Source organism: Macrobrachium rosenbergii, chromosome 48 (genome assembly GCF_040412425.1).
Source record: "Macrobrachium rosenbergii isolate ZJJX-2024 chromosome 48, ASM4041242v1, whole genome shotgun sequence".
Taxonomy (NCBI): Eukaryota; Metazoa; Arthropoda; class Malacostraca; order Decapoda; family Palaemonidae; genus Macrobrachium; species Macrobrachium rosenbergii.
In genome coordinates, this window is record NC_089788.1 from 71,360,220 (window position 1) to 71,387,719 (window position 27,500).

Below are 27,500 nucleotides of genomic sequence, written 5' to 3' on the forward strand. Positions count from 1 at the left end.
TGATACAGCATTGCCAAGGTATTTGCTTTCGAAATGATTTGCTCTCTCTCTCTCTCTCTCTCTCTCTCTCTCTCTCTCTCTCTCTCTCTCTCTCTCTCTCTCTCTCTGGAAGTGGAAGCAAAGCAGTCTGTTCCTGGAAGCGGTTGAAGTAACGGACTGCGTGGCAGGTGGTGACTGATTGTCGACGATAAGAATGCGTTTATAGCCGTATTCACTTTCGTCCCCCCTTCTTGAACGTACCGTGTACAGAAATGATAATTGTATGTTACAAGGCTAAATCATTTTAGACACGAAATTGATACTTCAAAATATATTTTATTCTATAGTCTTTCCTTTGAATATACTAATACATTATAAGGTCCATTACTGCTCAAGTTGAATCAGATAATGGTTATTTTCATTTATATAGCCAAGCATTCAAAAAAAGTAGTTGACAGTTTATAAATGCTTTTTATCAGCCTTTCGTATTCTAAGTCGATAAAAATATAAAGTGTGTAAAATAATAATTTATTAAGATATCTACATCATTTTGGCCCTTTTCAACCTACACTTAGTATTATGCTTCATTTGCATTCTTATTGAATTAGCCAGCTACAGGGATTTATTTATATAACACAGAAATAAAATATGTACGAGAAATAGTATATGTACGAGTGTCTAAGTATAACAAGTGGTAATTCTCACCCTGGCCTGATGGTCTAGGGGTATGATTCTCGCTTAGGGTGCGAGAGGTCCCGGGTTCAAATCCCGGTCAGGCCCTTGGATTATTTTTGTAAAATAAGTTAGTTGCTGATAGATTACTTGTGGTCTACATAGACAGAAACACAACCACACATACCTGCTTGAATACTTCGTCAAAGTTGTGCTAATTTCCAAGGTTCAAAATCCCGGTCAGGCCCTTGTGTTCTTTTCATGAAATGATTTGTTTGCATATTGACTGCTTGTGCTTTCTACATGCATACAAATACATACATACAGACACATGTGTGCATGCATGACTTTTGTATTGTGATTCCCAAACCTAAAGTAAAATTCAGTGTGACTATTTATGATTCTTTTCATTATAAGGATATTCACTATAGTTCATCTCACATGGTTCAGTGTGAAAAAAAAGCTCAATAACCCTGTGTTAATATAAATAATTAAAAATTTATAGATGCTTAACGTCTGTAGTATATGCAGTATCATATATAATTGGAGAAAATATTTCATCACATAGCTCCACTTCTTAACTTGCTTTTAAAAGTAGTAGATACATGGGTTTCTTTATGTAACATAGAAATGCTGTATGCTGGGGTATCTCCCTTGAATGAATGGCTATTCTCATCCTGGCCTGATGGTCTAGGGGTATGATTCTCGCTTTGGGTGCGAGAGGTCCCGGGTTCAAATCCCGGTCAGGCCCTTGGGCTATTTTTGTAAAATAAGTTAGTTGCTGATGGATTACTTATGGTCTACATAGACAGAAACACAACCACACATACCTGCTTGAATATACGTCAAAGTCGTGCTAATTTCTAAGGTGAAAGTCGCTTTCTTTGTACATTTTTTCTATAATGATTATAAGGACATGCATTCTAGTTCAGATGGTTAGTTTGAATATAAAAAAATAAATGAAAGCATATATCTGACTGGGATTTGCACACAGGACCTTTACACTAACAATTGCAGTGGTTTTATTACTGGTTAGACTGAGGTGTATAGTTATTTTCATCTATATAACCCGATATTGATAAAAAAAAATATTGACAGCATTGGTGCTTCTTGACAGCCTTTTATATTCAGAGTGAAAGTGAAAAGTGCATGAATGCATATTATAATTGGTAAAAAATGTACATAATTTTAGCAATCCCTTTCACCTTGTATTCTTATACATTCTCTTTGAAAAGCAGTAAATCAAGGATTTCTTCGAACAATTCAAACGGTATATATATATATATGAGTGTGCCTGTGTAATAAATGGATATTCTCACTCTGGCCTGATGGTCTAGGGGTATGATTCTTGCTGAGGGTGCGAGAGGTCCCGGGTTCAAATCCTGGTCAGGCCCTAGGGTTCGTTTCATAAAATGATTTCTTTGTATATTGACTGTTTATGCTTTGTACATGCATACAAATACGCACACACTCACACACATATATATATACATATATATATATATATACATATATATATATATATATATATATATATATATATATATATATATATATATATATATATATATATACATATATATATATATATATACATATATATATATATACATATATATATATATATATATATATATATATATATATATATATATATATATATACATGGCTTATGTACTGTGATTTCCAAGCCTAAAGAAAAATTCAGTGTGACTATGATTTTTTTTATCATAATGATATTCACTGTAGTTCATCTAGCATGCTTCGGTGTGAAAAAAAAGCTCAATAACTCTGTGTTAATATTAATAATTGACAATTTACAGATGATTAACGTCTATAGTATAAGCATTATCATACGTAATTGTAGAAAATACTTCTACACATAGTTCCACTTCTTAACTTGCTTTTAAAAGTAGTAGATACACAGGTTTCTTTATATAACATAGAAATGTTATATGTTGGGGTGTTCCCCTTGAATAAATGGCAATTCTCATCCTGGCCTGATGGTCTAGGGGTATAATTCTCGCTTTGGGTGGGAGAGGTCCCAGGTTCAAATCCCGGTCAGGCCCTTGGATTCTTTTTGTAAAATTAGTTGCTGATGGCTTACTTATGGTCTACATAGACAGAAACACAACCATGCATACCAATTTGAATACTTGGTCAAAGTTGTGCTAATTTCTAAGGTGAAAGTCGCTTTCTTTGTACATTTTTTCTATAATGATTATAAGGACATGCATTAAATTTCAGATGGTTAGTTTAAATGTAAAACAAATAAATGAAAACATATGTCTAACTGGGATTCGCACATAGGACCTTTGCATTAACAAATGCAGTTGTTTTATTACTGGTTAGTGTGAAATAGATAATTGTCATTTTCATCTATATTACCTGATACTGATACAGAAAACAAGTGACAGCATGGGTGCTTCTTGACAGCCTTCCATATTCAAAGTAAGTGAAGAAAAGTACATGGATGTTTATAGTTGGTAAAAAAATCTACATAATTTTAGCACCCCCTTTCAAATTGTATTCTTTATACATTCTCTTTGGAAAGCACTTATCAAGAATTTCTTCAAATAATTAAAATGGTATATGTATGAGAGTGTGTGTATAATAAATGGATATTCTCATCCTGGCCTGATGGTCTAGGGGTATGATTCTCGCTTTGGGTGCGAGAGGTCCCGGGTTCAAATCCCGGTCAGGCCCATTTGTTCTTTTCACAAAATTATTTTTGTGCATATTGACTGCTTATGCTTTCTACATACATACAAATACACACACACACACCTATGTACATATATATGCATGCATGGCTTTTATATTGTGATTTCAAAACCTAAAGTAAAATTCAGTGTGACTATTTACAATTTTTTTTATCATGATATTCACTATAGTTCATGTGGTATGCTTCAATGTGAAAAAAGCTCACCAACCCTGTGTTAATGTAAATAATGAACAATTTACAGATGCTTGATATCTATAGTATATTTCATTATCTTATGTAATTGGAGAAAATAATTCATAACTCCACTTCTTAACTTGCTTTTAAAAGTAGTAGATACACAGGTTTCTTTATATAACAAAGAAATGTTATGTGTTGGGGTGTTCCCCTTGAATAAATGGATATTCTCATCCTGGCCTGATGGTCTAGGGGTATGATTCTCGCTTTGGGTGCGAGAGGTCCCGGGTTCAAATCCCGGTCAGGCCCTTCTGTTCTTTTCATATAAATATTTGTTCGCATATTGACTGCTTATGCTTTCTACATGCATACAAATGCACACACACACATATTCATATATATATATATATATATATATATATATATATATATATATATATATATATATATATATATGTATATATATTTGTATATGCAAGCATGTCTTTTCTACTGTGATTTCCAAACCTAAAGTAAAATTCAGTGTGACTATTTATGTTTTTTTTTTATCTAGGATATTCACCATGGTTCATCTGGCATGCATCTGTGTGAAAAAAGCTCAATAACCTTGTGGTAATATAGATAATTGACAATTTACAGATGCTTAACATCTATAGTGTATGCATTATTATATATAATTGGAGAAAAGATTTCTTCTCATAGCTCCACTTCTTGACTTGCTTTTAAAAGTAGTAGATACATGGGTTTCTTTATACAACATAGAAATGCTGTATGCTGGGGTGTCTCCCTTGAATAAATGTCCATTCTCATCCTGGCCTGATGTTCTAGGGGTATGATTCTCACTTAGGGCGCGAGAGGTCCTGGGTTCAAATTCCGGTCAGGCCCTTGGATTCTTTTTGTAAATAGTGGTCTACATAGACAGAAACACCACCACACATACCTACTTGAATACTTCGCCAATGTCGTGCTATTTCTAGGGTGAAAGTCGCTCTCTTTGTACATTTTTTTCTATAATGATTATAATGACATGCATTCTAATGTAGATGGTTAGTTTGAATATAAGGAAAAATAAATGAAAGTATATGTCTGACTGGGAATTGCACATAGGATCTTTACATTAACAAATTCAGTTGTTTTATTACTGGTTAGGCTGAGGTAGATAGTTATTTTTATCTATATAACCTGATATTGATACAAAAAAATTGACAGCATTGGTGCTTCTTGACAGCCTTTATATATTCAAAGTAAAAGTGAAAAGTGCATGGATGTGTATAATTGGTAAAAAATCTACATAATTTTAGCGCCCCCTTTCACCTTGTATTATTGACACATTCTGTTTGAAAAGCACTAAATCAAGGATTCTTCAAATAATTGAAATGTTATATGTATGAGTGTGTCTGTTTAATAAATGGTTATTCTCATCCTGGCCTGATGGTCTAGGGGTATGATTCTCGCTTAGGGTGCGAGAGGTCCCGAGTTTAAATCCCGGTCAGGCCCTTGGGCTCTTTTTGTAAAATAAGTTAATTGCTGATAGATTACTTATGGTCTACATAGACGGAAACACAACCACACATACCTACTTGAATACTTCGTCAAAGTCGTGCTAATTTCTAAGGTGAAAGTCGCTTTCTTTGTTCATTTTTTTCTATAATGATTATAAGGACATGCATTCTAGTTCAGATGGTTAGTTTGAATATAAAAAATAAATGAAAGCATTTGTCTAAATGAGATTTGCACATAGTTCCTTTACATTAACTAATGCAGCTGTTTTATTACTGGTTAGACTGAGGTAGATAGTTATTTTCATCTATATATCCCAATATTGATACAAAAAATATTGACAGCATTGGTGCTTCTTGACAGCCTTCTGTATTCAAAGTGAAAGTGAAAAGTGCATGGATGTGTATAATTGGTAAAAAATCTACATAATTTTAGCACCCCCTTTCAACTTGTATTCTTGATACATTGTCTTTGAAAAGCACTAACTCAGGGATTTCTTAAAATAGTTAAAATAGCATATGCCAAAGAATTAAAATGGTATCTATATATATGAGTGTGTCTGTGTAATAAATGGATATTCTCATCCTGGCCTGATGGTCTAGGGGTATGATTCTCGCTTAGGGTGCGAGAGGTCCCGGGTTCAAATCCCGGTCAGGCCCTTGGTTTCTTTTCATAAAATGGTTTGTTTGCATACTGATTCATTATGCTTTCTACATGCATACAAGTACACACACACAAACTCACACACAAACATTTATATATATATGTATGTATATATGCATGCATGCATGGCTTTTGAATTGTGATTTCTAGGCCTGAAGTAAAATTCAGTGTGACTATTTATGATTTTTTTTATCATAAGGATATTCACTATAGTTCATCTAGCATGCTTCAGTGTGAAAAAAAGCTCAGTAACTCCCTGTTAATATTAATAATTGACAATTTACAGATGCTTGACGTGTATAGTATATGCATTATGATATGTAATTGGAGAAAATATTTCATTACATAGTTCCACTTCTTAGCTTGCTTTTAAATGTAGTAGACACACGGGTTTCTTTATATAACATAGAAATGTTATATGTTGGGGTGTTCCCATTGAATAAATGGCAGTTCTCATCCTGGCCTGATGGTCTAGGGGTATGATTCTCGCTTAGGGTGCGAGAGGTCCCGGGTTCAAATCCCGGTCAGGCCCTTGGGCTCTTTTTGTAAAATAAGTTAGTGCTCATGGATTACTTATGGTCTACATAGACAGAAACACAACCACACATACCTACTTGAATACTTCGCCCAAGTCGTGCTAATTTCTAGGGTGAAAGTCGCTTTCTCAGTACATTTTTTCTATAATGATTATAAGGACATGCATTCTAGTTCAGATGGTTAGTTTGAATATAAAAATTAAATGAAAGCATTTGTCTAACTGGGATTTGCACTAGGTCCTTCACATTAACAAATGCAGTGGTTTTATTTCTGGTTAGACTGAGGTAGACAGTTATTTTCATCTATATAACCCGATATTGATTCGAAAAATATTAACAGCATTGGTGCTTCTTGACAGCCTTTTATATTCAAAGTGAAAGTGAAAAGTGCATGGATGTGTATAATTGGTAAAAAATCTACATAATTTTAGCACCCCCTTTCAACTTGTATTCTTGATACATTGTCTTTGAAAAGCACTAACTCAGGGATTTCTTAAAATAGTTAAAATAGCATATGCCAAACAATTAAAACGGTACATATATATATATATGAGTGTGTCTGTGTAATAAATGAATATTCTCATCCTGGCCTGATGGTCTAGGGGTATGATTCTCGCTTAGGGTGCGAGAGGTCCCGGGTTCAAATCCCGGTCAGGCCCTTGGGTTCTTTTCATAAAATGATTTATTAGCATATTGACTGCTTATGCTTTCTACATGCATACAAATACACACACACACACAAACATATATATATATATATATATATATATATATATATATATATATATATGTATATATGCATGCATGCATGGCTTTTGTATTGTGATTTCCAGGCCTAAAGTAAAATTCAGTGTGACTATTTATGACTTTTTTTATCATAAGGATATTCATTACAGTTAATCTAGCATGTTTCAGTGTGAAATAAAGCTCATTAAGTCTCTGTTAATATTAATAATTGACAATTTACAGATGATTAATGTCTGTAGTATATGCATTATCATATGTAATTGGAGAAAATATCTCATCACATAGCTCCACCTCTTGCTTTTAAAAGTAGTAGATACACGGGTTTCTTTACATAACATAGAAATGCTATATGTTGGGGTGTCTCCCTTGAATGAATGGCCATTCTCATCCTGGCCTGGTGGTCTAGGGGTATGATTCTCGCTTTGGGTGCGAGAGGTCCCGGGTTCAAATCCCGGTCAGGCCCTTGGATTCTATTTGTAAAATAAGTCAGTTGCTCATGGATTGCTTATGGTCTACATAGACAGAAACACAAGCACACATACTTACTTGAATACTTCGTCAAAGTTGTGCTAATTTCCAAGGTGAAAGTCGCTTTCTCAGTACATTTTTTCTGTAATGATTATGAGGACATGCATTCTAGTTCAGATGGTTAGTTTAAATGTAAAATGAATAAATGAAAGCATATGTCTAACTGGGATTTGCATATAGGACCTTTGCATTAACAAATGCAGTTTTTTTATTACTGGTTAGAGTGATGTAGATAATTATTATTTTCTTCTATATATAACCTGATACTGATACAGAAAACAGTGACAGCATGGGTGCTTCTTGACAGCCTTTCATATTCAAAGTGAAGAAAAGTGCATGGATGATTATAGTTGGTAAAAAAATCTACTTAATTTTAGCACCCCCTTTCACCTCGTATGCTTTATACATTCTCTTTGAAAAGCACTTATCAAGGATTTCTGCAAACAATTAAAATGGTATACTGTTTGTGTGAGTGTGTCTGTATAATAAATGGATATTCTCATCCTGGCCTGATGGTCTAGGGGTATGATTCTCGCTTTGGGTGCGAGAGGTCCCGGGTTCAAATCCCGGTCAGGCCCATTTGTTCTTTTCATAAAATTGTTTGCATATTGATTGCTTATGCTTTCTACATTCATACAAATACACAAAAACACACATATATATGTACATTTATGTGCATGCATGGCTTTTGTATTGAGATTTCAAAACCTAAAGTAAAATTCAGTGTGACTATTTACAATTTTTTTTATCATAAGGATATTCCGTATAGTTCATGTGGCATGCTTCAATGTGAAAAAAAGCTCACCAACCCTGTGTTAATATAATAGACAATTTACAGATGCTTGACGTCTATAGTATATGCATTATCATATGCAATTGGAGAAAATATTTCATCACATACCTCCACATCTTAGCTTGCTTTTAAATGTAGTAGACACACGGGTTTCTTTATATAACATAGAAATGTTATATGTTGGGGTGTTCCCCCTGAATAAATGGCAGTTCTCATCCTGGCCTGATGGTCTAGGGGTATGATTCTCGCTTTGGGTGCGAGAGGTCCCGGGTTCAAATCCCGGTCAGGCCCTTGAGCTCTTTTTGTAAAATAAGTTAGTTGCTCATGGATTACTTATGTTCTACATAGACGGAAACACAACCACACATACCTACTTGAATACTTCGTTTTAGCGCGTTAATGTCGTGCTAATTTCTAGGGTGAAAGTTGCTTTCTTTCTACATTTTTTTCTATAATGATTATAAGGACATGAATTCTAGTTCAGATGGTTAGTTTGAATATAAAAAATAAATGGAAGCATTTGTCTAACTGGGATTTGCACTAGGTCCTTCACATTAACAAATACAGTGGTTTTTATCTCTGGTTAGACTGAGGTAGACAGTTATTTTCATCTATATAACCCGATATTGATTCGAAAAATATTAACAGCATTGGTGCTTCTTGACAGCTTTTTATATTCAAAGTGAAAGTGAAAAGTGCATGGATGCTTATAATTGGTAAAAAATCTACATAATTCTAGCACCCCCTTTCACCTTGTATTCTTATACATTCTCTTTGAAAAGCACTAAATCAAGGATTTCTTCAAATAATTAAAATGGTATATGTCAAACAATTAAACCGGTATATATATACAGTATATGAGTGTGTCTGTGTAATAAATGAATATTCTCATCCTGGCCTGATGGTCTAGGGGTATGATTCTCGCTTAGGGTGCGAGAGGTCCCGGGTTCAAATCCCGGTCAGGCCCTTGGGTTCTTTTCATAAAATGATTTGTTTGTATATTGACTGCTTATACTTTCTACATGCATACAAATATACACACACACACACACACAGAAACATATACTCTGTTAATATTAAGAAATGATAATTTACAGATGATTAATGTCTATAGTATATGCATTATCATATGTAATTGGAGAAAATATTTCATCACATAGCTCCACTTCTTATCTTGCTTTTAAAAGTAGTAGATACACAGGTTTCTTTACATAACAGAAATGCTATATGTTGGGGTGTCTCCCTTGAATGAATGGCCATTCTCATCCTGGCCTGATGGTCTAGGGGTATGATTCTCGCTTTGGGTGCGAGAGGTCCCGGGTTCAAATCCCAGTCAGGCCCTTGGATTCTTTTTGTAAAATAAGTTACTTGTTGATGGATTATTTATGGTACACATATACGGAAACACTACCACACATACCTACTTGAATACTTCGTTAAAGTCGTGCTAATTTCCAAGGTGAAAATCGCTTTCTCTGTACATTTTTTCTATAATGATTATCAGGACATGCATTCTATTTCTGATGGTTAGTTTAAATATAAAATAAATAAATGAAAGCATTTGTCTAACTGTGATTTGCACATAGGACCTTTGCATTAACAAATGCAGTTTTTTTATTACTGGTTAGAGTGATGTAGATAATTATTTTCTTCTATATAACCTGATACTGATACAGAAAACAGTGACAGCATGGGTGCTTCTTGAAAGCTTTTCACATTCAAAGTGAAGAAAAGTGCATGGATGATTATAGTTGGTAAAAAAATCTACTTAATTTTAACATCCCCTTTCACCTTGTGTGCTTATACATTCTCTTTGAAAAGCAGTTATCAAGGATTTCTTCAAACAGTTAAAAAGGTATACTGTTTGTGTGAGTGTGTCTGTATAATAAATGGATATTCTCATCCTGGCCTGATGGTCTAGGGGTATGATTCTCGCTTTGGGTGCGAGAGGTCCCGGGTTCAAATCCCGGTCAGGCCCATTTGTTCTTTTCATAAAATTATTTGTTTCCATATTGACTCCTTATGCTTTCTACATTCATACAAATACACAAAAACACACAAATATATGTACATATATGTGCATGCATGGCTTTTGTATTGAGATTTCAAAACCTAAAGTAAAATTCAGTGTGACAATTTATGATTTTTTTTATCATAAGGATATTCAGTATAGTTCATGTGGCATGCTTCACTGTGAAAAAAAGCTCATTAACCCTGGGTAATATAAATAATGACAATTTACAGATGCTTAGCATCAATAGTGTATGCGTTATCATATATAATTGGAGAAAATATTTCTTCACATAGCTCCACTTCTTCTCTTGCCTTTAAAAGTAGTAGATACATGGGTTTCTTTATATAACATAGAAATGCTGTATGGTGGGGTGTCTCCCTTGAATAAATGTTCATTCTCATCCTGGCCTGATGGTCTAGGGGTATGATTCTCGCTTAGGGTGCGAGAGGTCCCGGGTTCAAATTCCGGCCAGGCCCTTGGATTCTTTTTGTAAAATAAGTTAGTTGCTGATGGATTACTTATGGTCTACATACACAGAAAAACAACCACACATACCTACTTGAATACTTCGTCAAAGTCGTGCTAATTTCTAAGGTGAAAGTCACCTTCTTTGTACATTTTTTCTATAATGATTATAAGGGCATGCATTCTAGTTTAGATGGTTAGTTTGAGTATAAAGAAAAATAAATGAAAGCATATGTCTAACTGGGATTTGCACATAGGGCCTTTGCATTAACAAATGCAGTTTTTTGTATTACTGGTTAGAGTGAAGTGGATAATTATTATTTTCATCTATATAACCTGATATTGATACAGAAAACAGTGACAGCATGGGTGCTTCTTGACAGCCTTTCATATTCAAAGTAAGTGAAGAAAAGTACATGGATGATTATAGTTTTAAAAAAAATCTACATAATTTTAGCACCCACTTTCACCTTGTATATCTTGATACATTCTCTTTGAATAGCACGTATCAAGGATTTCTTCAAACAATTAAAATGGTATATGTATGAGTGTGTCTGTTTACTAAATGGATATTCTCATCCTGGCCTGATGGTCTAGGGGTATGATTCTCGCTTTGGGTGCGAGAGGTCCCGGGTTCAAATCCCGGTCAGGCCCATAGGTTCTTTTCTTAAAATTGTTTGCATATTGACTGCTTATGCTTTCTACATTCATACAAATACACACAAATTCACATATATATGTGCATGCATGGCTTTTGTATTGAGATTTCAAAACTTAAAGTAAAATTCAGTGTGACTATTTATGGTTTTTTTTTATCATAAGGATATTCACTATAGTTCATGTGGCATGCTTCAATGTGAAAAAAAGCTCTCCAACACTGTGTTAATATAATAGACAATTTACAGATGCTTGACGTCTATAGTATATGCATTATGATATGTAATTGGAGAAAATATTTCATCACATAGCTCCACATCTTAACTTGCTTTTAAATGTAGTAGATACACGGGTTTCTTTATATAACATAGAAATGCTATATGTTGGGATGTTCCCCTTGAATAAATGGCAATTCTCAAACTGGCCTGTTGGTCTAGGGGTATGATTCTCGCTTTGGGTGCGAGATCTCCCAGGTTTAAATCCCGGTCAGGCCTTTGGGCTCTTTTTGTAAAATTAAGTTAGTTGCTTATGGATTACTTATGGTCTACATGACGGAAACACAACCATACATACCTACTTGAATACTTCGTTAAAGTTGTGCTAATTTCTACGGTGAAAGTCACTTTCTTAGTACATTTTTTCTATAATGATTATAAGGACGTGCATTCTAGTTCAGATGGTTAGTTTGAATATATAAAAATAAATGAAAGCATTTGTCTAACTGGGATTTGCACATAGGTCCTTTATATTAATAATTTCAGTGGTTTTATTTCTGGTTAGACTGAGGTAGATAGTTATTTTCATCTATATAACCCAATATTGATACAAAAAATATTGACAGCATTGGTGCTTCTTGACAGCCTTTTATATTCAAAGTGACAGTGAAAATTGCATAGATGCTTATAATTGGTAAAAAAAATCTGCATAATTTTAGCACCCCCTTTCACCTTGTATCCTTGATACATTCTCTTTGAAAAGCACTAAATCAAGGATTCTTCAAACAATTAAAATGGTGTATATATATGAGTGTCTCTGTCTAGTAAATAGATATTCTCATCCTGGCCTGATGGTCTAGGGGTATGATTCTCGCTTAGGGTGCGAGAGGTCCCGGGTTCAAATCCCGGTCAGGCCCTTGTGTTCTTTTCATATAATGATTTGTTCGCATATTGACTGCTTATGCTTTGTACACATGCATACAAATACACACACACATATATATATATAAAATATATATATATATAATATATATATATATATTATATATATATATATATATATATATATATATATATATATATATATATATATATATATATACATATATATATATATATATATATATATATATATATATATATATATATATATATATATATATATATATATATTTAAATATGGAAGCATTGGTTTTGTGTTGTGATTTCTAAACCTAAGTAAAATTCAGTGTGACTATTTATGATTTTTTTATCATAAGGATATTCACTATAGTTCATCTGGCATGCTTCACTGTGAAAAAAAGCTCATTAACCCTGTGGTAACATAAATGATTGACAATTTACAGATGCTTAGCATCTATAGTGTATGCGTTATCATATATAATTGGAGAAAATATTTCTTCACATGAATCCACTTCTTATCTTGCTTTTAAAAGTAGTAGATACACAGGTTTCTTTATATAACGTAGAAATGCTGTATGGTAGGGTGTCTCCCTTGAATAAATGTCCATTCTCGTCCTGGCCTGATGGTCTAGGGGTATGATTCTCGCTTAGGGTGCGAGAGGTCCCGGGTTCAAATCCCGGTCAGGCCCTTGGATTCTATTTGTAAAATAAGTTAGTTGCTGATGGATTACTTATGGTCTATTTAGACAGAAACATAACCTCACATACCTACTTGAATACTTCGTCAAAGTCTTGCTAATTTCTAAGGTGAAAGTCACCTTCTTTGTACATTTTTTCTATAGTGATTATAAGGGCATGCATTCTAGTTCAGATGGTTAGTTTGAGTATAAAGAAAAATAAATGAAAGCATATGTCTAACTGGGTTTTGCACATAGGACCTTTGCATTAACAAATGCAGTTTTTTGTATTACTGGTTAGAGTGAAATGGATAATTATTATTTTCATCTATATAACCTGATACTGATACAGAAAACAGTGACAGCATGGGTGCTTCTTGACAGCCTTTCATATTCAAAGTAAGTGAAGAAAAGTATATTGATGATTATAGTTGGTAAAAAAATCTACATAATTTTAGCACCCACTTTCACCTTGTATTCTTCATACATTCTCTTTGAAAAGCACTTATCAAGGATTTCTGCAAACAATTAAAATGGTATACTGTTTGTGTGAGTGTGTCTGTATAATAAATAAATATTTTCATCCTGGCCTGATGGTCTAGGGGTATGATTCTCGCTTTGGGTGCGAGAGGTCCCGGGTTCAAATCCCGGTCAGGCCCATAGGTTCTTTTCATAAAATTATTTGCATATTGACTGCTTATGCTTTCTACATTCATACAGATACACACAAACTCACATATATATGTGCATGCATGGCTTTTGTATTGAGATTTCAAAATCTAAAGTAAAATTCAGTGTGACTATTTATGATTTTTTTATCATAAGGATATTCACTATAGTTCATGTGGCATGCTTCAATGTGAAAAAAAGCTCTCCAACACTGTGTTAATATAATAGACAATTTACAGATGCTTGACGTCTATAGTATATGCATTATGATATGTAATTGGAGAAAATATTTCATCATATAGCTCCACATCTTAACTTGCTTTTAAATGTAGTAGATACACGGGTTTCTTTATATAACATAGAAATGTTATATGTTGGGATGTTCCCCTTGAATAAATGGCAGTTCTCATCCTGGCCTGATGGTCTAGGGGTATGATTCTCGCTTTGGGTGCGAGATGTCCCAGGTTCAAATCCCGGTCAGGCCCTTGGGCTCTTTTTGTAAAATAAGTTAGTTGCTCATGGATTACTTATGGTCTACATAGACAGAAACACAACCATACTTACCTACTTGAATACTTCGTCAAAGCCGTGCTAAATTCTAAGGTGAAAGTCACTATATTAGTACATTTTTTCTATAATGGTTATAAGGACATGCATTCTAGTTCAGCTGGTTAGTTTGAATATAAAAAAAATAAATGAAAGCATTTGTCTAACTGGGATTTGCACATAGGTCCTTTACATTAACAAATTCAGTGGTTTTATTACTGGTTAGACTGAGGTAGATAGTTATTTTCATCTACATAACCCGATATTGATACAAAAAATATTGACAGCATTGATGCTTCTTGACAGCCTTTTATATTCAGAGTGACAGTGAAAAGTGCATGGATGCTTATAATTGGTAAAAAATCTTCACAATTTTAGCACCCCCTTTCACCTTGTATTCTTGATACATTCTCTTTGAAAAGCACTAAATCAAGGATTCTTCAAACAATTAAAATGGTATATATATATGAGTGTCTCTGTCTAGTAAATAGATATTCTCATCCTGGCCTGATGGTCTAGGGGTATGATTCTCGCTTAGGGTGCGAGAGGTCCCGGGTTCAAATTCCGGTCAGGCCCTTGGGTTCTTTTCATATAATGATTTGTTCGCATATTGACGGCTTATGCTTTGTACACATGCATAGAAATACACACACACATACAGTATATATATATATATATATATATATATATATATATATATATATATATATATATTCATATATGTGTATATATATATATATATATATATATATATATATATATATATATATATGTATATATGTATATATATATATATTTATATATGCAAGCATGGCTTTTGTATTGTGATTTCCAAACCTAAGTAAAATTCAGTATGACTATTTATGATTTTTTTATCTTAAGGATATTCGCTATAGTTCATCTGGCATGCTTCACTGTGAAAAAAAAGCTCATTAACCCTGTGGTAATATAAATAATTGACAATTTACAGATGCTTAGCATCTATAGTGTATGCGTTATCATATATAATTGGAAAAAATATTTTTTCACATGGCTCCACTTCTTATCTTGCTTTTAAAAGTAGTAGATACATGGGTTTCTTTATATAACATAGAAATGCTGTATGCTGGAGTGTCTCCCTTGAATAAATGTCAATTCTCATCCTGGCCTGATGGTCTAGGGGTATGATTCTCGCTTAGGGTGCGAGAGGTCCCGGGTTCAAATCCCGGTCAGGCCCTTGGGTTCTTTTCATAAGTTTGTTGTGCATGGATTGCTTGTGCTCTACACACACACACACATGCGCTCACACTCACCCGCACCTACTTTAATACTTCATCAGGGGCGTGCTAATTTCATAAACCTAAAGTGAAAGTCAAAGTCACTGTGCATTTTTTTATAATAATTACAAGGATATGCATTCTAGACCAGCTGGTTTGTTTGAATATAAAAAAAAATATCTGAAAGGATATGCCTAAATGGGTTGTGAACCTAGGACCTTAATATGAACAAATGTAGTACCTGTTTCATTACTGGTAAGATTGAAGCAGATATGGTTATTTTCATCTATAGAAACCGGTATTTTTTACAAAAAAACATGGAGAATCAAAGCTTCTTATCAAATTTTTATATTCAGAATAAGTGAAAATGTAAAGTTCGTGCATAACTATTATTAATAAATATACATAACTTTGGCACTTCCTTTCACCTTGCATTCATAACTATACTCTTTACGCATACTCTTTGAAAAGTGCTAAATACAAGGATTTCTGTAAAACGTTAAGATGGTATATGTATAGGGGTCTTCGTATAATAAATGGCCATTCTCATCCTGGCCTGATGGTCTAGGGGTATGATTCTCGCTTAGGGTGCGAGAGGTCCCGGGTTCAAATCCCGGTCAGGCCCTTCTGTTCTTTTCAAAACAAGTTTTTTTGCACATGACACACACACACACACACACACACACACACACACACCCCTACTTTAATTCTTCATCAGGGTCATGCTAATTTCTTAAAACCTAAAGTGAAAGTCAAGGCCACTGTACATTTTTTTTATTATAATTACAAGGTTATGCATTCTAGACCAGCTGGTTTGGTTGAATATAGAACATTTATGAAAAGCTAAATATGTTGTGAACCTAGGACCTTCAAATAAACAAATGCAGTATCTGTTTCTTTACTGGTCAGATTGAAGCAGATGTGTTTATTTTTATCTATAGAAACCGGTATTTTTACAAAAAAGAAAATAAAAAACGTGGAGGATATTGATGCTTCTTATCAGACCTCCTTATTCAGAATAAGTGAAAATATAAAGTTCATGCATAACTATAATTATTAATAAATATACATAATGCTGGCACCTCCTTTCACTTTGCATTCATAATTATACTCTTTATGCATACTCTTTGAAAAGTGCCGAATACAAGGATTTCTGTAAAATATCAAAATGGTATATGTACGGGGGTCTTCGTATAATAAATGGTGTTTCTCATCCTGGCCTGATGGTCTAGGGGTATGATTCTCGCTTAGGGTGCGAGAGGTCCCGGGTTCAAATCCCGGTCAGGCCCTTGTGTTCTTTTCGTAATCATAAGTTGTTTGCACATGGATTACTTGTGCACTTACACACACATATGCACACTCACCTGCTTGATTGCTTTGTTGAAGTCATACTAATTTCATACAACCTTAAGAGACTCAGTGTCACTGCGCATCTTTTATTGTTTGATTATTATAAGGATACGTTTTTTAGGTCAGCTGGTTTGGTTGAATGTAAAAAATAAGTGAAAGCATGTGTCCACTTTGGTTGTGAACCTCGAACATGGAATGAAAAAAGGTAGTATAGTTTTCCTTATTGGTCAGATTTAAGCAGATAATGGTTATTCTCGTCTGAATAACCTAGTGTTAACACAGAAAAACATTGACAATATGCACTCTTCTTATAAGTCTTTCATATTTAAAGCAAATGGAAATGTAGACTGAATGCATAATCATAATTGGTAATAACTGTACATAACTTTGGCGCCCCCTTTCACCTTGCATGTGCTCTTTTAAAAGTGTAAAATACAAGGATTTGTTTATATATTATGGAAATGGTATACCTACGAGTCTCTCAGTATGATAAATGTGCATTCTCATCACGGCCTGATGGTCTAGGGGTATGATTTTCGCTTAGGGTGCGAGAGGTCCCGGGTTCAAATCCCGGTCAGGCCCTTGGGTTCTTTTCATGAAATGATGAGTTACACACATGGCAGTTTTGCTTCACACACATACACACACACACTTTTTTCTTTATCATTGCAAAGTTTTGCATTTTAGAACCTCTGGCGTTGAATGAGAATGTTACCCAGACCATGAGACCAGCACTTGAATAATCAGTAGTACGAAGAAGTATTTTTGGTTTCCATCAAAGAGGATTAATTCAGAATGCAATTGCTTACGTTAGGTCAGAGTATGAAAATATTTTGAATTTTTCAGTGGAAGAAGAATTCTGAACTATCGCATTTCATTTTCCAAGGTGTTATTTTTATTTCCGTCATTACTTTGATGGTATGATATAGTATTTCAGGCCTTTGTCCTCGACGGTATAATTATAGAATATTCTTTATATTTTATTTTAGATTACATATTCCAGTTACAAACTTTTACGAAAGCCACTTGAGACGAAATTATGACTCTGATGTTTACAGTTCAGGTAGATTTAAAATGAAACTCTGGATTTTAATGGCAAAAGCTTCCTAATTTAAGTCTTCCTTTTCTCACTTGTTTGATGTCCGAATGAGTTTGGTTGCTAATGATATTTTTTTCTACATTTATGAAATTTCACTTAACTCTGCTGAATATTATTAAATCTACCTCCGTTTGATGCATTTATTCTTGAGTTCGTTAATGAAAAAAATCTTTGTGTTATGAATTTGAACTAGTAAGCATTCGTTTCCTCAGGTGCGGTGTAGTAAAAATAGTTCATATCGGTTAATACAGTGTATATTTCATGCGTGGTAAATACAACACAGCTGTTATGTATTGTTTCTAAATGTTTTTGTATCTCTCTCTCTCTCTCTCTCTCTCTCTCTCTCTCTCTCTCTCTCTCTCTCTCTCTCTCTCTACTGGTGTGGTTAACATAAATATTAATCATCGACAAAATTCTCTCTCTCTCTCTCTCTCTCTCTCTCTCTCTCTCTCTCTCTCTCTCTCTCTCTCTCTCTCTCTCTTTGCTGTTGTGGTTGACAGAAATTTCAATCATTGACAAAATTCAGACACATTCTCTCTCTCTCTCTCTCTCTCTCTCTCTCTCTCTCTCTGCAATGGCGATAATTTCTGTGCCTGGATGCGTCCATGGTAACGGGTACAGGTGGACGGTGGAGATTAATTTAGTGTAGCAAGTGTTACGCCAGTATTTGAGATAAAGTAATAGGAATTGTTATCACGATGTCTAGCAAGGACAGGAGAACGATCGATGATATTTTCTTTTTTTTTCTAAATTTGCCACGTAAAGCAACGATGATTTTATGATTCACCACTAAGTAATATAGGACATTGTATTTGTTCTTCTTAATAAACCGATGCATTAGTTGTTTCAACACTACACTCTTTTGAAGCAATTGTTGGTTCTTTTCGTCTTTATAACGGAGTGTAAATACAAAAGAACTGGTAGTTTATAGGTGCTTGGCATCTGTTTTGATATTTAGAATATGGATAAACAGATAAACACAAGCACGCATTTATACACTATATAATATGTACACAAATATATATATATATTTATATATTACACATAAATGTATATATATATATATATATATATATATATATATATATATATATATATATATATGTATATATATAATTGATCTTCTCAACATACATTCAGTAATATGCTTTATATGCATTCTATATGAACAGTTCTAAATACACAGGTTAATAATATTCATAAATGCCGAATACAGGGGTCTCTTCGCGTGACGATGAGATATTCTCACACCGGCCTGATGGTCTAGGGGTATGATTTTCGCTTAGGGTGCGAGAGGTCCCGGGTTCAAATCCCGGTCAGGCCCTTGGTTTCTTTTTGTAAAATAAATTGGCTTCAGATATTACCTGTGCCTTCTACACACACATGTATATATGTATATATAATGTCTGCATGTATACGCGCCTTCATGTAGATTTATGAATTTCCTTTTTGTGAGTTCTATATCCGAGGTGAAAGTCACTCTCACTGTATATAGAATATAATGTATATTACAGTTCATCTTGGAGGCTTGAATATAAAAGTAAAAACCTTGAACTAGCCCTCGAGAACTCAAATTTGGGAATGATACCCTTAGACCACACAGACCACTTCCCGAATCTCCACAAGATTCCCTTGGACCCGTGTACTGAGTGGTCTTCAAAGAAGAGGAATTCAAAGTACAAATATGTAGGTTAAGTCAAAGCATGAAGGTGGATTTTATTTGCAAATAATTCCTTATTGACGGCATTGAACTTGGGTGTAATTTTCTGATCAGTTTCCACTACTGATCATATTTCCTTTGTTATAGATTTTATAAGAGTTTCAGGTAACATTAGTATATAAATATTAAATTTCACCACTCATGGTGTTCTGATTCTTCAGTTACGTAAATGAACAGAACTTTAAATTGTGCTGTAGTGAGCATGCCATCCATTATAATGGTTATATCAAAATACCTTCTGCATATGCTGCTAAAATACAATCAGTACAGCATGAGTAGATGATACGACATTGCCGACTCGTTTTTTGTAGCGGCCTCTCTCTCTCTCTCTCTCTCTCTCTCTCTCTCTCTCTCTCTCTCTCTCTCTCTCTCTCTCTGTCTGTCTGTCTGTCTGTCTGTCTGTCTCTCTCTCTCTCTCTCTCTCTCTCTCTCTCTCTCTCTCTCTCTGTGTTCTAGAAAAAAAGAATTGTAATAAGAGTTTTTTCACTGGAGCGGTCAAGATAACGGGACACACAGATGCCGGTGACTGATTTAGAATGGCAAATTTTACGCTGGATTTGGTATAAAGTGATCAGAATTCTTCTGACCCTGTCTTTGTGTATGATAAGAATGCATTCAATTAGACTGACTTTCGTTTCCATTCTGCAAATGCTGTTTGCAGGAACATAACTATATTTCCGGACTAGATATCTTGAGCTAGAGAAGTTCTATTTACAACTATTTTGTATGATTGTTTTTCTTTGAATACATGGAGGCAATATTTATTGCATCACCGCTCAACATGCTGTAAATAATGGTTCTTGCACCATATGTATAATGTATAATACAATTTATAGATGCCTGACAAGTTTTTTTTTATATTCAAAACTAAGTAAATAAAAATACATTAGGTATAAATATATATGATTGATAAAAATATTCATCGTTTTGGTTTCTGTTCTTAGTCTTCATTTATTTAGACCTATTATATATATTCTACGAGGAAAGTAAAAAAATAAATTATTTTATATAGAGTTGAAACTTTACATGTAGTGGTCTCTTCGTATAACAAGTGGCCATTCTCAACCCGGCCTGATGGTCTAGGGGTATGATTCTCGCTTAGGGTGCGAGAGGTCCCGGGTTCAAATCCCGGTCAGGCCCTTGGGTTCTTTTTCCTTAAAAATAAGTTGTTTTTTGCAATACATTACTGCCCTAATGCTATAATTGATATATTTTTCTCTGCTTGATAATTTATCAATTTGTTTTTTCTTTTTAATAAGTGAGATCTCTATGCTCTGATGCAATGCCCCTTGCATTTTAATATATTTTCTCTGTTTATTAATTTATTAATTTCTCTTTTCTTTTTAGTAAGCGAGATCTCTTTGCTCTGTATTGCCCTTTTACCTTCTCTTACTTCTAATGAGCACCATTCTCTTTGGAGGCTTGAATTTCAAGTCAGTGGCCCCTTCGGTGGACTTGTTCCATATGTGTAGTGTTCATCTTCTGAATAATAATAATAATAATAATAATAATAATAATAATAATAATAATAATAATAATAATAATAATAATAATAATAATAATAATATCTGGTGTTTTCTACTCTTATGTAAGTATGTACATGTATGGTGATTTCGGTTTTTTAAAATTCTAATCCCAAGTTTTAAGGTAATCACTGCAATAATTTTTAACAAGTTAAATCGTCTAGTCTGGTTTTTATTGCGGTGTTATTTTACTAACTTATAAGTAAGATAAAATTGAGGGACTTTGGACAATAACACCAGCTATTATTCAGATTTTGAGCTTTGTTATTCTCATGAAAGAAAAATGTTTATCTTCTCTGTCGCAGTCAGTTATATGCGGTGGGTTTTATTATAGAATTGTTTGCTCATGAAGAACCGGAGACCTTTTGCATCCTAAGCGAGATATATTCCCAGCTAGCGGGCGAGAATAACACTTAATAATGTATATATGAAAAACTGCAGACGGTGGTCTCCAGATTTGAAGGGATGAATTATTCAGAATTCTGCATACTGCATATCGTATTCTGTATGAGGTCAGTGATTTTAAGATGAAAACTATATGTATACATTTTACGTGTTGTTTTGTTGATTATTTCGCTTATTTTAATAAGTATTTAGCATTTCATGATTGGAAAATTGTTGCGTTAGCGAACTACGCCGAGAGAAAAAGCTTCTCTTGAAAGTGAAAGTAATGATGGACGCCGACTGGCTTTGGACTGGAGGGAGGGATTTTCGGCTTTAGTTCTGAGTTTGCCGATACTCTTAAAAGAATGTTGCTTTATAATTGCTATGTTTATTATCAGATAATTGCTATATTTATTATCAGATTTTCAAGTCAATAGTTTGTTCATTATTCTTGGTGGCGAAGTCCAGTGTCGACAGTTATTTTATTAATTTTAAAAATTTGAGGATACCGCCAAAGCATTATTTTTTAGTGAAAGCGAAGTTATAATTCCAAATTTCAAATACTTGAAAATCATCACCGTGGTGCATTCACTCTTGACTTCGTTGATGTCAAGAATCTCAGTCCACGTTAACAAAAGACTTGTATTCATTTGCTACAGGACTCGTGAGTACATACGTTCGCTGTGTGTGAGAGCGGCGTAGGAGATTTTAGCCGCCGCGGGGCAGTCAGTTTAACGGTACATGTGCCAGTTACTTACTGACAGATTTCGGAGAAGATATGATTACGTAACGCTGAGGTAGCGTCAGAAGAGTACTTTCTTTATTTTATATATATATTTTTTTTAATTCTGCTATAGGATCTTCCCGTCAAGATATGCATTACTAGTTGTACTCACCGTAGCAGTAATATTAGCGTTAGAACTGTACTTTTTCTCATTTTTCTTACTCCTGCAAGTGGCTCTTTCTGTCAAGATTGCTTTAACGTTGATGGAAAGAATCTAAAAAAATCTTGCTTGGTTGTGCTCACCGTAGCAGTAACATTAGCGTTAAAATATTGCTTTTTCTCATTTTGTCTTTTCTACTTCTGCGAATAGCTCTTTCCGTCAAGATCGCGTCAATGTTGGTGGAGGATCTAAAAAGTCTTGCATGCTTGTGCTCACCGTAGCAGTAATATTAGCGAAAAACTGAACACCTTCTTGGTCGTTAACGCTATCACGCAAGCGCAGACACATGGGTGACTAGATTTATAATACCCAACACTGAGTATCGGCTACAGTATTTACGGTAGGACGTTAAAAGACGCCAGTAAAAGTATTCATGTGGCACCTCCCTCAGTGTCCTTGAGTAGTCTTCGCCGAAGGTTGGACTGCAGCCAGGAATTTAAATGTTTTTCTTTCATTATACGAATAAATTGTCAATTTATTAATTTTTTATTTTTTATTTTATGTATATGTGTATATATATATATATATATATATATATATATATATATATATATATATATATATATATATATATATATATTTTGCTTTCAAGACTGAACTTTCGTCATGACTTCAAAGGCCGACGACTCCGATCGTAGGCACTCAAAAATGTGAAAGGGATCAATAAATGTAATAAAATTACAAGAAACATTTGAACCTTTAAAACATATGAAGTATTTTTTTATAAATTATCTGAGTAATAAGTGTATTAATTATTTTTTTTACAAATTACGTGAGTAATAAACATATTCATTGTTTTTTGCAAATGAACTGAGTAACATAAACGATTGATGACAACTGAAGAATGAAATACATTTCATGAAGAGGACCTGCATCTTCAATAAATGATCTTTTACGCTGGGTACGATGTATCACTTATGAATGTATACTCGGTATCTTATTCAAATATCCAGCGGTATTCACCAAAATAGATTCTATCTTTTGTATCTTCATTGTATTTGCCAGTGCAACAATTGTTCATTTATAGCCAGGATTTCAGGAAATAATGGTTAACGTTGCGTCGTGTCCCCGGGAAGTTTTGGACAATATGGTATTGTTGCATTCATCAAAGTATTTTCGGTGAACAGCGATTGTCAAGGTGATGACAACCTATGTGAAAATAGTTGAATAGTTTATTGTATATTTTACCGTGAAACTCCTCTTACACTTCAGAGCCCTGCCTCATATTTCGAAATCTTTCTATACAACCTATATGGTCGTATACTGCCCTGATGTGGAAAACTGCAGTATCTGCAAGATTTTTGAAATTGAGATATGCCACCTACTGGCCTCGTGCAGTTTCAGAATGATTCTTCAGCGCTTTCCACGATTATGTAGGGGGTTCCATTTGCAGTATCTGCAAAATTTTCGATGTTGAGATATGTCTCCTATTGGGCTCATGAAACACTACTACACAAGTTACTGCAGTTTCAGGATGAGTCTTCAATGCTTTCCACGAGTATTTAGGGGGTTCCATTTGCAGTATCTGCAAAATCAGTAGTACGGCAAGGGGGTATCTACCATTCTTCTCAGTTTTGTATTTTTGCAGATACTGCAGTCTTCCATTTTAGGGCAGTGTAGATAGGATGAGTAAATGTCGATATCTTTTATAATGTTTCCCTAGTGTTTAGTAAAGATCTTTAGTCACACCTTTTTAAAACTCGCTTTGAATTTGACTTTGTGGTTAGCAATTCTGTACATTTTTCTTTCAAAGCTGAATGAATCTGTCTATTTTCATCTGGATTTAGGTATATCCAAGTGCATTGTAGGCAGACCTTTTACATTTAGAATTAGCTATACCCAAGGGCATTGTAGGCAGACATTTTACATTTAGAATTACGAGCTGGTTGCATCGTCACGTGGAAATGTTTTTGATGGTAATTGTACTAGAAAAATTGCTGTTCTGTAATGTTTTTCTCTCGGTACTGCAATGTCACAGTTCAGAGCAAATACCATTTGTTATTTTTCACCTTTTTTTTGCTGTTATCACTTTCCACAAAGAAAATTTTAACTACTTTTAAAATCAGAAGAAACGATTTTCAAAGCAAGAAACGGTGCATGAAGTTGAAATTTAAATGACGTTCGTTCAAAGTGACGAACGTGGCCCATGGGTCCTTTTCACGCAACGCTAACCCTGACCCTTCGTAAAAACATTTCCCCCTTTTCCATTTGCAGGGTAGATACTGTAATTATTAACTTCTCGTTAAATATCGTCAAGATGCATTTTGATTTATTTTAAGTATATCTCGTTAGAGCCAAGAGTACAGTAGTATGCAGCATAATCGTCCGAGACTGCTTGCTGAAGACTAATCGTGGCTTTTCAGAAAATGCTAAACGTTTTACTTGAGGAGACCCTTCCTTCTGGAAGATTAAAACTGGCGCGAATCCATTGTTATCGGAAAAATCCAGTCTCTCTCGACCGTGGAAATACCAGATATCCAATTGCTGTAACATATTGTATGTATTTGCTTTCCATTAATGTGAATGACTTCATCGTCGGTGGATTTTTACCTGAGGGGGAACCCAGTTTGCTGGACACTTTTGCTTGCTGTGCTTTTTCGAAGTTTGGCTTGAATGATATTATTTTCGCCGGTAGCGCCAGTCGGGAAGCTCGGAGGATCGTCTGGTATGTGTGTGTGTGTGTGTGTGTGTCCGTGCGCGTGAAGTAATTTTAAAGGTAAGTGAATAATGGGAACAAGTCTTTCAGAATATCATTTTCCTGTCAATTAAAACGTTCGCTAGCTTCTGTTGGACAAACATCGTCAGGTGATTAGGTCCTTTCTTTTGCTGTTTTGTCGTGAGGTTTAGTAATGTAGAAAGTGAGACAGTGAATTAAGGGACTTACCGGTTTATGTCCATTCCGGACTATTTCTCTGCACTCAGACTTTCAAGCTGAGCAAGTCCTCGCACCTGGCTGTTTAGGTGCATATAACTTGGCTTTCATGCCAATGCAGTTGGTACGTTCTTAAAGCCTCTAACCGTTATCATTAATGCAGTGCATTTGTTAAAAGGCATATTATCATGTATAATTTTTAACAATCTCTCTCTCTCCGGAATGTTATTTTCATGCAGTATTTTTTATCTAATTTTGTCAACTTCAAGTAAAAAATGTCAACTTTTTTCTAGGTGTGAGAAACTATGAGTTTTGGTTATCAGAATTAGACATCGTGTCAAAGGTTGTCGTCTTAGGTATTTTTGACTTTGACCTCATTAATAAGGTCAGTTAATAGCTAAGTATTTCGTATTTACTGGATGTTTATGGAACTTTGTAGGTAAATACTTTGGAAGCTCGTGGTTATTTTCCAAAAAACAGTTTTTTACTTTGTCCCATTTTTTAGTATCACAGGTCAGTTAAAATTAAAGTTTAACTCTGTTGTTTTTGGTTTTGGATTTTGATAACTCTGGTTATATAGGTAACATAGTTAGTATTTATTTCAACCAAACAGTTTATACTTTGGGCAGTTTGACAAGGTCACATGTCAGCATTCTTTATTTTTCTTGTTGAACCTGGGTAACTTGGTACCTTGGCGGTTGTTGATTATTTTCATAGAATATTTTTTTTTACCATGACTTATTTTTCTAGGGTATGGTAATTCTAAGGCCTGGTAAGTAAGTTTGGGGTTGTTAATAATACCATATTTAGTTTACAGATCGATACTTGACATTTTACATTGCTGCAACCTGAAAAGTAAACACTTTTGCAGGTTGATTATTTTTGAAAACAGTTTTCGACCTCGATCGTTTTTTCAAGGTCGTAGGTTAATCCAAAGTCCAAAATTCGGTTTTTCTGATATTGATAAAACTTGGGACTCTGTGATTCCTTTCCATGAGTTTGTGATTCATTCCTATGAGTATCTTAGTTCGGCATATTTTCAACGTCACATCTCAATTGAAAGAACAAAATTTTATGACATTTGACAATAATTTCTGTATTAAGTTTTGAAGATTAGATGACAGAATGGAATATTTCACCCTCCAGGGCGTACAGAAAAAAATTTGTTGATTCCTCCAAAACTTAATATGTTTAAATTCTATTAACTTTTTCTGATATTTTGACAGGCAGCCTAACGATGTTATTTGACAAAGAATTTTTAATGTCATATGTTGAAATGATTAAATTTAAGTGTAATTGCGTTATGTAATGACAGAATCTAATAGCAGTAATCTGTTCTCAGAACTGATGCTGTTGTGTTCAATATGTTTTTATTCACTTTTTCGCCTAACAATTTTCTTGATGTAATTGTTAATTCAGCAGATGTTTTGTGACTGTTCATAAGATTACTCGAATCTAATAATCGTGCATAACCGTGATGTGCTTAGTCCTCTCTCTCTCTCTCTCTCTCTCTCTCTCTCTCTCTCTCTCTCTCTCTCTCTCTCTCTCTTTCCCCAGCTGATTTTTATAAAATTTTGAATAACTTCTTTAAAAGGTGCTCATATTCTCTCTCTCTCTCTCTCTCTCTCTCTCTCTCCCCAGCTAATTTTATAAAATTTTGAATAACCTCTTTCAAAGATGCTCAGATTCATTCTCTCTCTCTCTCTCTCTCTCTCTCTCTCTCTCTCTCTCTCTCTCTCTCTCTCTCTCTCTCTCTCTCTCTCTCTCTCTCCAGCTGATTTAAAAAAATTTTTAATAACCTTTTCAAAGATGCTCAGATTCTCTCTCTCTCTCTCTCTCTCTCTCTCTCTCTCTCTCTCTCTCTCTCTCTCTCTCTCTCTCTCTCTCTC

The 27,500-nt window shown here is 34.3% G+C and overlaps 27 non-coding genes across 27 annotated transcripts; all 27 read left to right on the plus strand.

The window, feature by feature from the left end:
* The first annotated feature begins 687 nt into the window (after positions 1-687).
* Positions 688-759, plus strand: TRNAP-AGG (transfer RNA proline (anticodon AGG)). Its single transcript has one exon. It is a non-coding gene; the product is annotated as a tRNA-Pro (tRNA).
* Positions 760-1,330: 571 nt separating this feature from the next.
* On the plus strand, positions 1,331-1,402 carry TRNAP-UGG (transfer RNA proline (anticodon UGG)). Its single transcript has one exon. It is a non-coding gene; the product is annotated as a tRNA-Pro (tRNA).
* Positions 1,403-3,285: 1,883 nt separating this feature from the next.
* Positions 3,286-3,357, plus strand: TRNAP-UGG (transfer RNA proline (anticodon UGG)). Its single transcript has one exon. It is a non-coding gene; the product is annotated as a tRNA-Pro (tRNA).
* Positions 3,358-3,787: 430 nt separating this feature from the next.
* Positions 3,788-3,859, plus strand: TRNAP-UGG (transfer RNA proline (anticodon UGG)). Its single transcript has one exon. It is a non-coding gene; the product is annotated as a tRNA-Pro (tRNA).
* A 1,116-nt stretch (positions 3,860-4,975) lies between these two features.
* Positions 4,976-5,047, plus strand: TRNAP-AGG (transfer RNA proline (anticodon AGG)). Its single transcript has one exon. It is a non-coding gene; the product is annotated as a tRNA-Pro (tRNA).
* Positions 5,048-5,637: 590 nt separating this feature from the next.
* Positions 5,638-5,709, plus strand: TRNAP-AGG (transfer RNA proline (anticodon AGG)). Its single transcript has one exon. It is a non-coding gene; the product is annotated as a tRNA-Pro (tRNA).
* Positions 5,710-6,173: 464 nt separating this feature from the next.
* Positions 6,174-6,245, plus strand: TRNAP-AGG (transfer RNA proline (anticodon AGG)). The gene has a single exon. It is a non-coding gene; the product is annotated as a tRNA-Pro (tRNA).
* Positions 6,246-6,836: 591 nt separating this feature from the next.
* Positions 6,837-6,908, plus strand: TRNAP-AGG (transfer RNA proline (anticodon AGG)). Its single transcript has one exon. It is a non-coding gene; the product is annotated as a tRNA-Pro (tRNA).
* A 479-nt stretch (positions 6,909-7,387) lies between these two features.
* TRNAP-UGG (transfer RNA proline (anticodon UGG)) lies at positions 7,388-7,459 on the plus strand. Its single transcript has one exon. It is a non-coding gene; the product is annotated as a tRNA-Pro (tRNA).
* Positions 7,460-8,030: 571 nt separating this feature from the next.
* Positions 8,031-8,102, plus strand: TRNAP-UGG (transfer RNA proline (anticodon UGG)). The gene has a single exon. It is a non-coding gene; the product is annotated as a tRNA-Pro (tRNA).
* A 434-nt stretch (positions 8,103-8,536) lies between these two features.
* On the plus strand, positions 8,537-8,608 carry TRNAP-UGG (transfer RNA proline (anticodon UGG)). The gene has a single exon. It is a non-coding gene; the product is annotated as a tRNA-Pro (tRNA).
* A 604-nt stretch (positions 8,609-9,212) lies between these two features.
* Positions 9,213-9,284, plus strand: TRNAP-AGG (transfer RNA proline (anticodon AGG)). The gene has a single exon. It is a non-coding gene; the product is annotated as a tRNA-Pro (tRNA).
* A 302-nt stretch (positions 9,285-9,586) lies between these two features.
* On the plus strand, positions 9,587-9,658 carry TRNAP-UGG (transfer RNA proline (anticodon UGG)). The gene has a single exon. It is a non-coding gene; the product is annotated as a tRNA-Pro (tRNA).
* Positions 9,659-10,223: 565 nt separating this feature from the next.
* Positions 10,224-10,295, plus strand: TRNAP-UGG (transfer RNA proline (anticodon UGG)). Its single transcript has one exon. It is a non-coding gene; the product is annotated as a tRNA-Pro (tRNA).
* A 440-nt stretch (positions 10,296-10,735) lies between these two features.
* Positions 10,736-10,807, plus strand: TRNAP-AGG (transfer RNA proline (anticodon AGG)). The gene has a single exon. It is a non-coding gene; the product is annotated as a tRNA-Pro (tRNA).
* A 571-nt stretch (positions 10,808-11,378) lies between these two features.
* On the plus strand, positions 11,379-11,450 carry TRNAP-UGG (transfer RNA proline (anticodon UGG)). The gene has a single exon. It is a non-coding gene; the product is annotated as a tRNA-Pro (tRNA).
* Positions 11,451-12,513: 1,063 nt separating this feature from the next.
* TRNAP-AGG (transfer RNA proline (anticodon AGG)) lies at positions 12,514-12,585 on the plus strand. The gene has a single exon. It is a non-coding gene; the product is annotated as a tRNA-Pro (tRNA).
* A 603-nt stretch (positions 12,586-13,188) lies between these two features.
* Positions 13,189-13,260, plus strand: TRNAP-AGG (transfer RNA proline (anticodon AGG)). The gene has a single exon. It is a non-coding gene; the product is annotated as a tRNA-Pro (tRNA).
* A 575-nt stretch (positions 13,261-13,835) lies between these two features.
* Positions 13,836-13,907, plus strand: TRNAP-UGG (transfer RNA proline (anticodon UGG)). Its single transcript has one exon. It is a non-coding gene; the product is annotated as a tRNA-Pro (tRNA).
* A 423-nt stretch (positions 13,908-14,330) lies between these two features.
* Positions 14,331-14,402, plus strand: TRNAP-UGG (transfer RNA proline (anticodon UGG)). Its single transcript has one exon. It is a non-coding gene; the product is annotated as a tRNA-Pro (tRNA).
* A 565-nt stretch (positions 14,403-14,967) lies between these two features.
* On the plus strand, positions 14,968-15,039 carry TRNAP-AGG (transfer RNA proline (anticodon AGG)). The gene has a single exon. It is a non-coding gene; the product is annotated as a tRNA-Pro (tRNA).
* Positions 15,040-15,607: 568 nt separating this feature from the next.
* TRNAP-AGG (transfer RNA proline (anticodon AGG)) lies at positions 15,608-15,679 on the plus strand. The gene has a single exon. It is a non-coding gene; the product is annotated as a tRNA-Pro (tRNA).
* Positions 15,680-16,272: 593 nt separating this feature from the next.
* On the plus strand, positions 16,273-16,344 carry TRNAP-AGG (transfer RNA proline (anticodon AGG)). Its single transcript has one exon. It is a non-coding gene; the product is annotated as a tRNA-Pro (tRNA).
* A 592-nt stretch (positions 16,345-16,936) lies between these two features.
* Positions 16,937-17,008, plus strand: TRNAP-AGG (transfer RNA proline (anticodon AGG)). The gene has a single exon. It is a non-coding gene; the product is annotated as a tRNA-Pro (tRNA).
* Positions 17,009-17,579: 571 nt separating this feature from the next.
* TRNAP-AGG (transfer RNA proline (anticodon AGG)) lies at positions 17,580-17,651 on the plus strand. The gene has a single exon. It is a non-coding gene; the product is annotated as a tRNA-Pro (tRNA).
* A 1,769-nt stretch (positions 17,652-19,420) lies between these two features.
* On the plus strand, positions 19,421-19,492 carry TRNAP-AGG (transfer RNA proline (anticodon AGG)). The gene has a single exon. It is a non-coding gene; the product is annotated as a tRNA-Pro (tRNA).
* Positions 19,493-20,956: 1,464 nt separating this feature from the next.
* Positions 20,957-21,028, plus strand: TRNAP-AGG (transfer RNA proline (anticodon AGG)). Its single transcript has one exon. It is a non-coding gene; the product is annotated as a tRNA-Pro (tRNA).
* Positions 21,029-27,500: the final 6,472 nt, after the last annotated feature.